The sequence below is a fragment of the Cryptomeria japonica genome, unplaced genomic scaffold (assembly GCF_030272615.1).
Source record: "Cryptomeria japonica unplaced genomic scaffold, Sugi_1.0 HiC_scaffold_33, whole genome shotgun sequence".
Lineage (NCBI taxonomy): Eukaryota > Viridiplantae > Streptophyta > Pinopsida > Cupressales > Cupressaceae > Cryptomeria > Cryptomeria japonica.
In genome coordinates, this window is record NW_026728855.1 from 705,001 (window position 1) to 717,796 (window position 12,796).

Genomic DNA, 12,796 nt, shown 5'->3' on the forward strand with positions numbered 1-12,796 from the left:
TCGGAATGGTCCAAGCATCGGATGCGATTGGGACGACTACCAGTGCCAACCCCTTATCCCGCGATGCGTCCGATACACAGATAGTTCCAAGGCGGCCGAGGAGCCTCACCGCATATCAATCGGGGTGCGAGGCGAGGGATGGGGCGGGAAGGCCCCAACGGCTAGACGGAAGAGGCTTCAGGGCCACCTCGGAATGGTCCAAGCATCGGACGCGCTTGGGGCGACTGCCAGTGCCAACCCCTTATCCCGCGATGCGTCCGATACACAGATGGTTCCAAGGCGGCCGAGGAGCCTCACCGCATAGCAATCGGGGGTGCGAGGCGAGGGATGGGGCGGGAAGGCCCCAACGGCTAGACGGAAGAGGCTTCAGGGCCGCCTAGGAATGGTCCAAGCATCGGACACGCTTGGGGCGACTACCAGTGACAGCCCCCTATCCCGCGATGCGTCCGATACGAAGATGGTTCCAAGGCGGCCGAGGAGCCTCACCGCATAGCAATCGGGGTGCGAGGTGGGGGATGCGGCGAGATGGCCCCAACGGCTAGACGGAAGAGGCCACAGGGCCGCGTCGGAATAGTCCAAGCATCGGACGCGCTTGGGGCGACTACCAGTGACAACCCCTTATCCCGCGATGCGTCCGATACGAAGATAGTTCCAAGGCGGCCGAGGAGCCTCACCGCATAGCAATCGGGGTGCGAGGTGGGGGATGCGGCGAGATGGCCCCAACGGCTAGACGGAAGAGGCTGCAGGGCCGCCTCGGAATAGTCCAAGCATCGGACGCGCTTGGGGCCACTACCAGTGACAACCCCTTATCCCGCAATGCGTCCGATACGAAGATAGTTCCAAGGCGGCCGAAGAGCCTCACCGCATAGCAATCGGGGTGCGAGGTGGGGGATGCGGCGAGATGGCCCCAACGGCTAGACGGAAGAGGCCACAGGGCCGCCTCGGAATAGTCCAAGCATCGGACGCGCTTGGGGCGACTACCAGTGACAACCCCTTATCCCGCGATGCGTCCGATACGAAGATAGTTCCCAGGCGGCCGAGGAGCCTCACCGCATAGCAATCGGGGTGCGAGGCGAGGGATGCGGCGAGATGGCCCCAAAGGCTAGACGGAAGAGGCTGCAGGGCTGCCTCGGAATAGTCCAAGCATCGGACGCGCTTGGGGCGACTACCACTGCCAACCCCTTATCCCGCGATGCGTTCGATACACAGATAGTTCCGAGGCGGCCGAGGAGGTGGGGGATGCAGCGAGATGGCCCCAACGGCTAGACGGAAGAGGCTGCAGGGCCGCCTCGGAATAGTCCAAGCATCGGACGCGCTTGGGGCGACTACCAGTGACAACCCCTTATCCCGCGATGCGTCCGATACACAGATAGTTCCGAGGCGGCCAAGGAGCCTCACCGCATAGCAATCGTGGTGCGAGGTGGGGGATGCGGCGAGATGGCCCCAACGGCTAGACGGAAGAGGCTGCAGGGCCGCCTCGGAATGGTCCAAGCATCGGATGCGCTTGGGGCGACTACCACTGCCAACCCCTTATCCCGCGATGCGTCCGATACACAGATAGTTCCAAGGCGGCCGAGGAGCCTCACAGCATAGCAATCAGGGTGCGAGGCGAGGGATGCGGCGAGAAAGCCCCAACGGCTAGAGGGAAGAGGCTTCAGGTCCGCCTCGGAATGGTCCAAGCATCGGACGCGCTTGGGGCGACTACCAGTGACAACCCCTTATCCCGCGACGCGTCCGATACACAGATAGTTCCAAGGCGGCCGAGGAGCCTCACCGCATAGCAATCGGGGTGCGAGGCGAGGGATGCGGCGAGAAGGACCCAACGGCTACACGGAAGAGGCTTCGGGGCCACCTCGGAATGGTCCAAGCATCGGACGCGCTTGGGGCGACTACCAGTGACAACCCCTTATCCCGCGACGCGTCCGATACACAGATAGTTCCAAGGCGGCCGAGGAGCCTCACCGCATAGCAATCGGGGTGCGAGGCGAGGGATGCGGCGAGAAGGACCCAACGGCTACACGGAAGAGGCTTCGGGGCCGCCTCGGAATGGTCCAAGCATCGGACGCGCTTGGGGCGACTACCAGTGACAACCCCTTATCCCGCGACGCGTCCGATACACAGATAGTTCCAAGGCGGCCGAGGAGCCTCACCGCATAGCAATCGGGGTGCGAGGCGAGGGATGCGGCGAGAAGGACCCAACGGCTAGACGGAAGAGGCTTCGGGTCCGCCTCGGAATGGTCCAAGCATCGGACGCGCTTGGGGCGACTACCAGTGACAACCCCTTATCCCGCGACGCGTCCGATACACAGATAGTTCCAAGGCGGCCGAGGAGCCTCACCGCATAGCAATCGGGGTGCGAGGCGAGGGATGCGGCGAGAAGGACCCAACGGCTAGACGGAAGAGGCTTCGGGTCCGCCTCAGAATGGTCCAAGCATCGGACGCGCTTGGGGCGACTACCAGTGACAACCCCTTATCCCGCGACGCGTCCGATACACAGATAGTTCCAAGGCGGCCGAGGAGCCTCACCGCATAGCAATCGGGGTGCGAGGCGAGGGATGCGGCGAGAAGGACCCAACGGCTAGACGGAAGAGGCTTCGGGTCCGCCTCGGAATGGTCCAAGCATCGGACGCGCTTGGGGCGACTACCAGTGACAACCCCTTATCCCGCGACGCGTCCGATACACAGATAGTTCCGAGGCGGCCGAGGAGCCTCACCGCATAGCAATCGGGGTGCGAGGCGAAGGATGCGGCGAGAAGGACCCAACGGCTAGACGGAAGAGGCTTCGGGTCCGCCTCGGAATGGTCTAAGCATCGGACGCGCTTGGGGCGACTACCAGTGACAACCCCTTATCCCGCGACGCGTCCGATACACAGATAGTTCCAAGGTGGCCGAGGAGCCTCACCGCATAGCAATCGGGGTGCGAGGCGAGGGATGCGGCGAGAAGGACCCAACGGCTAGACGGAAGAGGCTTCAGGGCCGCCTCGGAATGGTCCAAGCATCGAACGCGCTTGGGGTGACTACCAGTGACAACCCCTTATCCCGCGACGCGTCCGATACACAGATAGTTCCGAGGCGGCCGAGGAGCCTCACCGCATAGCAATCGGGGTGCGAGGCGAGGGATGCGGCGAGAAGGACCCAACGGCTAGACGGAAGAGGCTTCAGGGCCGCCTCGGAATGGTCCAAGCATCGGACGCGCTTGGGGCGACTACCAGTGACAACCCCTTATCCCGCGACGCGTCCGATACACAGATAGTTCCGAGGCGGCCGAGGAGCCTCACCGCATAGCAATCGGGGTGCGAGGCGAGGGATGCGGCGAGAAGGACCCAACGGCTAGACGGAAGAGGCTTCAGGGCCGCCTCGGAATGGTCCAAGCATCGGACGCGCTTGGGGCGACTACCAATGACAACCCCTTATCCCGCGACGCGTCCGATACACAGATAGTTCCGAGGCGGCCGAGGAGCCTCACCGCATAGCAATCGGGGTGCGAGGCGAGGGATGCGGCGAGAAGGACCCAACGGCTAGACGGAAGAGGCTTCAGGGCCGCCTCGGAATGGTCCAAGCATCGGACGCGCTTGGGGCGACTACCAGTGACAACCCCTTATCCCGCGACGCGTCCGATACACAGATAGTTCCGAGGCGGCCGAGGAGCCTCACCGCATAGCAATCGGGGTGCGAGGCGAGGGATGCGGCGAGAAGGACCCAACGGCTAGACGGAAGAGGCTTCAGGGCCGCCTCGGAATGGTCCAAGCATCGGACGCGCTTGGGGCGACTACCGTTGCCAACCCCTTATCCCGCGATGCGTCTGATACACAGATAGTTCCGAGGCGGCCGAGGAGCCTCACCGCATAGCAATCGGGTTGCGAGGCAGATTATTGGGAAGGGAACCCCCTGGGATGCGGCTCAAGCAGTGCCCAAAGGGACTGGAATGCGGAATCACATCGAGAGACCCAAATGCTATACGAGGGCTCAAATCGAATTATCGATTTGGCCACGACATGGACGCATCGGAACGACTACCTTTGCCGAACCACTCGCAATTGCATCCATACCGAAACCAATAGACATTTCCGTTAGAGCCCTCGCATAGCATTCGGGAATCTCGCATGCCCCTCTAAATCGACCAATGCTGGCGCTCAATGAAAATCCGAGCGCTACCACCGTTCGAGCGCCAGCATTGGTCGAGTTAGAGGGGCACGGGGGAGAATGCTCCAGTCAACACCTCCCCTATATAAGTTATTTGTCCGATTCTCGCACAACCGTAGTCTGCCTCGTCGAATCAAACAACGGTCCCAGATTCCGACTTCCGTTCCGTAGAGACCCAAAAGCTAGATGGAGGCTCGCAAGAAAGAGAGTCGGCGCATAGCAATCGGGTTTCTCGAACGTTTAGGGACCGAGCTCACTTGCGGATAGGGCAAAATCCGCCAAGCAACCCAAAAGCTAGACGGGGGCTCGAATCGAATCGCCTAGGCGGCCACAACAACGACGTGTTGGATCGACTACCAGTGCCAAACCATTCAGCAAGACTAGTCTGTGTCGAGGCCGGATAGAGATTCTCAGAGAGCGCCCGCATAGCATTTAGGAGACCTGCCGCGTCCCTCACACTCGACAAATGGTGGTGCACGTTTATAAATCCGAGCGATCCCAACCCTTTCAAGCACCAACATCGGTCGAGATAGAGGGGCACGGAGGGGGCTGCGTGAGACAACACAGTCCCCTATATAAGTTATTTGTCCGATTCTCACACATCCGAAGAATGGTCATCAAATCGGACAACAGCCCAAACTTCCGACTTCCGTCCCAGAAAGCCCAAGAGCTATCTAAAACGTTCATGGCCGGAACTCGATCGCGGCTATACCAGTCCGCCAAGCAACCCAAAAGCTAGACTGGAGCTCTAGTCGAATCACCTCTGTGGCCATTGCAAGGACGTGTTGGAGCGACTACCATTGCCGAACCATTCCGCAGGTCGAGTCCATACCAAGGCCGCATAGAGATTCACGATGAGCTCCTGCATAGCAATCAGGAGACTTGCCGTGTCCATCACAATCGATAAATCCTGGTGCAAGATTTTTGCATCCGAGCGCTCCAACCAGTCGAGCACCAGCATCAATCGACATAAACGGGCACGGGGGGAGGATGCTCGAGAACACTACCTCCCCTATATAAGTTATTTGTCCGATTCTCAAGCAGCCGAAGTCTGGTCATCGAATCGGGTCAAAGACCACAACTTCCGACTTTACCCACAATGCAAGTCATCGAATCGAACATCGGCCCCCGAGTCGGACTCCATGCGTATGTCAGGTCATCGGACCCAAATTCCGCCTTCCTGCGCATGGCGGGCCATCAATATCAACTCGGTCATCGGACCCAAACTCCGCCTTTTTGCGTATGGCACGCCTTCAAATCGGTCATCGGACCCAAATTCCGCCTTCCTGTGCATGGCGGGCCATCAACATCAACTCGGTCATCGGACCCAAATTCCGCCTTTCTGCGCATGGCACGCCATCAACTCGGTCATCGGACCCAAATTCCGCCTTCCTGCGCATGGCAGGTCATCGGACACAAATTCAGACCTCGCCAATATGCCTACGTATCGAATCGGTCATCGGACCCAACTTCCGACTTCATCCATACTGTAGGGTCTTTGAGGTTGGCGCGGTGCGCTCAACCCAGGGAGTCGACCCATCGAAGCATACACCTCCCCTATATAAGCTATTTGTCCGATTCCCACACCTGTGTAGTTTGCACCTCTGACCAGGACATCGACCCCAACTTCCGAACTCGACTGCAACGACGGCACCAGCGCCTTGGTGCGCACCTTGCGACGCACAGTCCCAACATTCGCCTTCCTGCACATGGCAGGTCATCGGACCCAAATTCCGACCTCGCGAGTATGCCTACATATCGAATCGGTCATCGGACCCAACTTCCGACTTCATCCATACCGTAGGGTCTTTGAGGTTGGCGCGGTGCGCTCAACCCGGGGAGTCGACCCAACGAAGCATACACCTCCCCTATATAAGCTATTTGTCCGATTCCCACACCTGTGTAGTTTGCACCTCCGATCAAGACATCGACCCCAACTTCCGAACTCGCCTCCAACGACCGAACCAGCGCCTTGGTGCGCACCTTGCAACGCACAGTGCCAACATTCGCCTTCCTGCACGTGGCAGGTCATCGGACCCAAATTCCGACCTCGCGAGTATGCCTACATATCGAATCGGTCATCGGACCCAACTTCCGACTTCATCCATACCGTAGGGTCTTTGAGGTTGGCGCGGTGCGCTCAACCCGGGGAGTCGACCCAACGAAGCATACACCTCCCCTATATAAGCTATTTGTCCGATTCCCACACCTGTGTAGCTTGCACCTCCGATCAGGACATCGACCCCAACTTCCGAACTCGACTAAAAAGACCGCACCAGCGCCTTGGTGTGCACCTTGCAACGCACAGTGTCAACATTCGCCTTCCTGCACATGGCAGGTCATCGGACCCAAATTCCGACCTCATGAGCATACCTACTAATCGAATTGGTCATCGGACCCAACTTCCGACTTCATCCATACCGTAGGGTCTTTGAGGTTGGCGCGGTGCGCTCAACCTGGGGAGTCGACCCATCGAAGCATACACCTCCCCTATATAAGCTATTTGTCCGATTCCGACACCTGTGTAGTTTGCACCTCCGCTCAGGACATCGACCCCAACTTCCGAACTCGCCTGCAACGACCGAACCAGCGCCTTGGTGCGCACCAAAAGTGCGCACTTTTGGAGGGCACTTTTGTGCGCTCCAAAGGTGCGCACTTTTGGAGGGCACTTTTCTGCGCTCCAAAGGTGCGCACTTTTGGAGGGCACTTTTTGGAGGGCACTTTTCTGCGCTCCAAAGGTGCGCACTTTTGGAGGGCACTTTTTGGAGGGCACTTTTCTGCGCTCCAAAGGTGCGCACTTTTGGAGGGCACTTTTTGGAGGGCACTTTTCTGCGCTCCAAAGGTGCGCACTTTTGGAGGGCACTTTTTGGAGGGCACTTTTCTGCGCTCCAAAGGTGCGCACTTTTGGAGGGCACTTTTTGGAGGGCACTTTTCTGCGCTCCAAAGGTGCGCACTTTTGGAGGGCACTTTTCTGCGCTCCAAAGGTGCGCACTTTTGGAGGGCACTTTTTGGAGGGCACTTTTCTGCGCTCCAAAGGTGCGCACTTTTGGAGGGCACTTTTTGGAGGGCACTTTTCTGCGCTCCAAAGGTGCGCACTTTTGGAGGGCACTTTTTGGAGGGCACTTTTCTGCGCTCCAAAGGTGCGCACTTTTGGAGGGCACTTTTGTGCACTCCAAAGGTGCGCACTTTTGGAGGGCACTTTTCCTGTGCTCCAAAGGTGCACACCTAGGTGAGCACCTTCGACCACACCTTGTAGCACACCAAACTCTGACTTTCGACTTCATCCGCAATGCAGGGTCTTTGAGGTTGGCGCAATGCGCACAACCAGGGGAGTCGACCCATCAAACCCAACACCTCCCCTATATAAGCTATTTGTCTGATTCTCATACATGCGTAGCCTGCAGGAGCAATTAGGACATCGACCCCAACTTTCGGCTTCTAAACGAAAACAAGGTCTTTGAGGTTGGTGTAATGCGAACAACTAGGGGAGTCAACCCATCAAACCCAACACCTCCCCTATATAAGCTATTTGTCTGATTCTCATACATGTGTAGTCTACAGGAGCAATTAGGACATCGACCCCAACTTTTGACTTCTTAACGAAAACAAGGTCTTTGAGGTTGACGTAATGCGCACAACCAGGGGAGTCGACCCATCAAACCCAACACCTCCCCTATATAAGCTATTTGTCCGATTCTCATACATGTGTAGCCTGCAGGAGCCATTAGGACATTGACCCCAACTTTTGACTTCTTAACGAAAACAAGGTCTTTGAGGTTGGCGTAATGCGCACAACCAAGGGAGTTGACCCATCAAACCCAACACCTCCCCTATATAAGCTATTTGTCTGATTCTCATACATGTGTAGCCTGCAACAACGATTAGGACATCCACCCCAACTTCTGAATTCGTCTGCGTTGACCGCACCAAAGGTGCACGCCTTGGTGCTCACCAAAATCCGACTTCCGACTTCTTCTGCTATGCGGGGTCTTTGAGGTTGGCGCAGTGCGCACAACCAGGGGAGTCAACCCACCGAATGCAACACCTCCCCTATATAAGCTATTTGTCTGATTCTCATACATGCGTAGACTGCAGCAATGATTAGGACATCCACCCCAACTTTTGACTTCTTAAACAAGACAGGGTCTTTGAAGTTGGTGCAGTGCACACAACCAGGGGAGTCGACCCATCAAACGCAACACCTCCCCTATATAAAGCTATTTGTCCGATTCTCATACGTGTAGTCTGCAGCAGCGATTAGGACATCGACCCCAACTTCCGAATTCGTTTGCATTGACCGCACCAAAGGTGCACGCCTTGGTGTGCACCCTGGAGTGCACTTTGGTGCTCACCTCGGTGCACACTTTGGTGTGCACCTCGGTGTGCACCAAAGGTGCGCACCTTGGAGCGCACCAAAGGTGTACACTTTGGAGCGCACCACATAGGGTCTTTGAGAGGTTGGCGCAGTGCGCACACCAAGGTGGGTGTTGAGGTGCGTGCCGAGGTGGGTGGGTGCTAGGGTGCGCTCCATGGTGGGTGCCAGGGTGGGTGCGTGCTAGGGTGGATTCCAAAGAGGGTCATAGGGTGGGTGCCAAGGTGGGTTGGTGATATAGTGGGTTCAAAGGTGGGTACTAGGGTGGGTTCCAAGGTGGGTCACAAGTTGGGTGCCAGGATGCGTGGGTGTTAGGTTGGGTGCCAAGGTGGGCTCCTGCGTGGGTGGGTGCTAGGGTGGGTTTCAAGGTGGACGCGAGGGCGGGTGCCAAGGTGGGTAACAAGTTGGGTGTTAGGATGGGTGAGTGCTAGAGTGGGTGCCAAGGTGGGTGGGTGCTAAGGTGGATGCCAAGGTGGTTCACAGGGTGGGTGGGTTCTAGGGTGAGTTCCAAGGTGGGTCACAGGTTCAGTGCTAGGGTGGGTGTCAAGGCGGGTGTCGAGGTGCCTGGGTGCTAGGGTGTGGATGCCAATGTGGGTCATAGGGTGGGTACTAGGGTGGGCTGCAATGTGGGTGCCAAGGTGGGTAACATGCTCGGTGGGTTCTAAATTGGGTGCCAGGGTGGGTGTGCACCCACCTTGCCCGAGGTGGGTGCCAAGGTGCCAGTGTGGGTGGGTGCTAAGGTGGATGCCAAGGTGGGTGAGAAGGTGGGTGATAGGTTGAGTGGTAGGATGGGTGGGTGCCAAGATGGGTCACAGGGTGGGTGCAAGGGTGGGTAGGTGCTAGGGTTGGTGTCAGGGTGGGTGGGTGCTAGGTTGGGTTCCAAGGTGGGTGCGAGGGTGAGTGTCAAGGTGGGTCACAGGTTAGGTGCTAGGATGGGTGAGTGCTAGGGTGCAAAGGTGCCAGGGTGGGTGCTAGGATGGGTCGATGCTAGGGTGAGTGGCAAGGTGGGTCCACAAGTGTCAAGGTGGGTGCCGAGGTGGGTGCCAAGTCGGCGACTGCTATGGTGGATGCCAAGGTGGGTCACGGGGTGGGTGCCAAGTTGCTAGGTTGGGTTCCAAGGTGGGTGCCAACGTGGGTGCTAGGGTGCGTGGGTTAAAGGGTGTGTCACAACGTGGGTGCCAGGATGGGTGCGCACCCACACTGGCCAAGACGGGTGCGGGTGCAAGGTTGGGTTCCAAGCCCGGTCACAGGCTGGGTGCTAGGATGGGTGGGTGCCAAGGTGGGCACCAGGGTGGGTGCACCCACCCTGGCCAAGGTGGGTCACGGGGTGGGTCCTAGGGTGGGTAACGGGGTGGGTACTAAGGTGCGTGCCAAGGTGGGTCATAGGGTGGGTGCCAAGGTGGGCACCAGGGTGGGTGTGCACCAACCCTAGCCAGGGTAGGTCACGGGGTGGTTGTCGGGGTGGGCGTCAAGGAGCCAAGGTGGGTGGCAAGTAGCCAAGTTGCGTGCCAAGGTGGGTGTCGGGGTGGGTGCCAAGGATCCAAGGTGGGTGCCAAGGAACCAAGGTGGGTGTCTGGGTGGGTGCCGAGGTGGGAGCCAGGGTGGGTCCCAAGGTGAGTGCAAAGGTGGGTGCCAGGGTCAAGGTGAGTGCCAATGTGGGTTCCAAGGTGCCAGGGTCAGGGTGAGTGCCAATGTGGGTTCAAAGGTGCTAAGTTGGGTGCGAGGTTGGGTGCGAGGGTGGGTGGGTGCCAAGGTGTGCTAGGTGGAAGCCCGGGTGGGTCGGCATCCCATGGGTGTCGAGTTGGGTGCCTGATGGGTGCTTCTTGTCAAGTTTTAGTCGTCGGGACTCATTTCGAGCCTTAGAGGTCGTTTCTTGTCCGGTTGCCCTGTCTTCGACCTGGGAACCCAATTTTGGTCCTCGGGTCCCATTTTTTTTTGTCTCGCATCCCACTTTTGGCCTGTGGCCTTTTCGGGGTCGATTCTCGTTTTGGGCATCAGAGCATGTTTCTTCTCCTAAAACCCAATATTTGTTTATTAAGTCTCGGAACACATTTTTGTTCTCGTGGACCCATCATGGGTCTTGGAACGCATTTGTGGTCCTTGGGTCCCATTTTGCATCCCGAAACTTGTGTTTTGGTGCTTGATCCCTATTTTGGGTGCCCACCTTGCACCAAGTGCGCACCCGGGGCAAACCGAGCGCCTTGGTGCACCGGGGCAAGATCGAGCGTGCACCCGAGGCGCCCCGAACATGCACCAAGGTGCACTCGGCCCACATGTGAGCGCAGGTCGTTGCGCCCGAGGTGGTGTGTGGGCACCGCGTTGCAGACGGGACACTGCACGCACACGACGCCCCCTCCAGGTGCACGCACGTAGGCCGGGCCGGGTGCACACCCGACGCCCTAGCAAGGTGCGCGCACCCGGGCAGGGCTCACACTTGGCGAACGGGGCGCACTTCGCGAGGGAGGGTGTGCACCTCGACGGGGGTGGGTGGCCGGGGTGGATTCGCACGTGGGTCGCGGTTTGCTAAGTACACACTGCGACAAGCTCATAACGGGTGCGATCATACCAGCGTTAGTGCACCGGATCCCATCAGAACTCCGCAGTTAAGCGCGCTTGGGCCGGAGTAGTACTGGGATGGGTGACCTCCCGGGAAGTCCCGGTGTTGCACCCTTTTTTAGTTTTTCGCCGGGCGTCGCAATGCTATTTGAATAAACCTTTTGCCCGTTTGCGTTCTCGTCGGGGCCGGGCCGGGCCGGGGTGCGCTGCCCGCACTACCGCGCGCGCGGGGGCGACACCGAGCGCGCACCCGAGGCGCCCCGAGCACACAGGCCACGGTGCAACCCGGGCGTTGTGCGCGCACCCCGGTGCGCCCGAGGTGCTGCGCGCGCACCCAGGTGAAATCGGTGTGCACCTCGGCCAGTGCGCGCTCGGTCGAGTCGCGCACGTTGGCCAAGGTGCACGGTGATGTTTCTTACTCTAAGGTTCCGCACCAGACGCCCGGGACAGGTGAGCGAAGCTGGGCGGGGCCGGGTGCGCGGCCGGGGCAGGTGCACGCAGCTGGAGAGAGCTTTGGAGCACACTTCGGAGCGCACCAATGATGCGCTCCATTCAAAAGTTTCCTGAAAAGGCAAAAAAAGTTGAGATTATAGAATTTCCCACTTGAGAGATTGTAAAAAAAAAAAATTTAAAATGAAGGAAACGCGGGTGCCAAGGTGTGCGCAGCCCAGCCAAGGTGTGCGCACCAAGGCGCCCACCCTGGCGAAGGTGCACGCAAGGTGCGCACCCGAGGCAAACCGGACAATTAACCCAACTTTCGACTTCGCGCGCACCTTGGAGCGCACTTCGGAGCGCTCCTTGGTGCGCACCAATCTTGGGCACCTCGGAGTGCACCATGGCGCCCACCAAGGTGCGCACCCGGGGCAAACCGAGCTCCGACTTCGTGCGCACCTTGGAGCGCACGAAAGGTGCGCACCATGGCGCCCACCAAGGTGCGCAGCCCAGCCAAGGCGTGCGCATCAAGGTGCGCACCCTGGCGAAGGTGCGCACCCGGGGCAAACCGAGCTCCGACTTCGTGCGCACCTTGGAGCGCACAAAAGGTGCGCAACCCAGCCAAGGTGTGCGCACCCCGGTCAAACCGAGCTCCGAATCGTGCGCACCAGAGGTGCACGCCATCGTGCGCACCTTGGAGCACACTTCGGAGCCCTCCTTGGTGCGCGCCGATGTTGCGCACCTCGGAGCGCACCCGGGGAAAACAATGCAATTAACCCGACTTTCGACTTCGTGGGCACCTCGGAGCGCTCTCGGGTTCGCACCTCGGAGCACACCGAGGTGCGCACCTTTGATGCGCTGCCTTCACCAATTTCCAGAAAAGGCAAGAAAACATTGAGAAGGTGTGCGCACCGAGGTGCCCACCCTGGCGAAGGTGCACGCGAGGTGCGCACCCGGGGCAAACCGGGCTCCGACTTCGTGCACGCCGCACCTTGGAGCACACTTCGGAGCGCTCCTTGGTGCGCACCAGGGCGCGCAACCCAGCCGAGGTGCCCACCCCGGCGAAGGTGCACGCGAGGTGCGCACCCGAGGCAAACCGGGCTCCGACTTCGTGCACGCCATGGTGCCCACCGCGGCGAAGGTGCACGCGAGGTGCGCACCCGGGGCAAACCGGGCTCCGACTTCGTGCACGCCGCACCTTGGAGCACACTTCGGAGCGCTCCTTGGTGCGCACCATGGTGCCCACCAGGGCGCGCAACCCCGCCGAAGGTGCACGCGAGGTGCGCACCCGGG

General features: G+C 59.3%; 1 non-coding gene across 1 annotated transcript; it reads left to right on the forward strand.

The window, feature by feature from the left end:
• Positions 1-11,067: 11,067 nt before the first annotated feature.
• On the forward strand, positions 11,068-11,186 carry LOC131861881 (5S ribosomal RNA). The gene has a single exon (XR_009360911.1). It is a non-coding gene; the product is annotated as a 5S ribosomal RNA (ribosomal RNA).
• Positions 11,187-12,796: the final 1,610 nt, after the last annotated feature.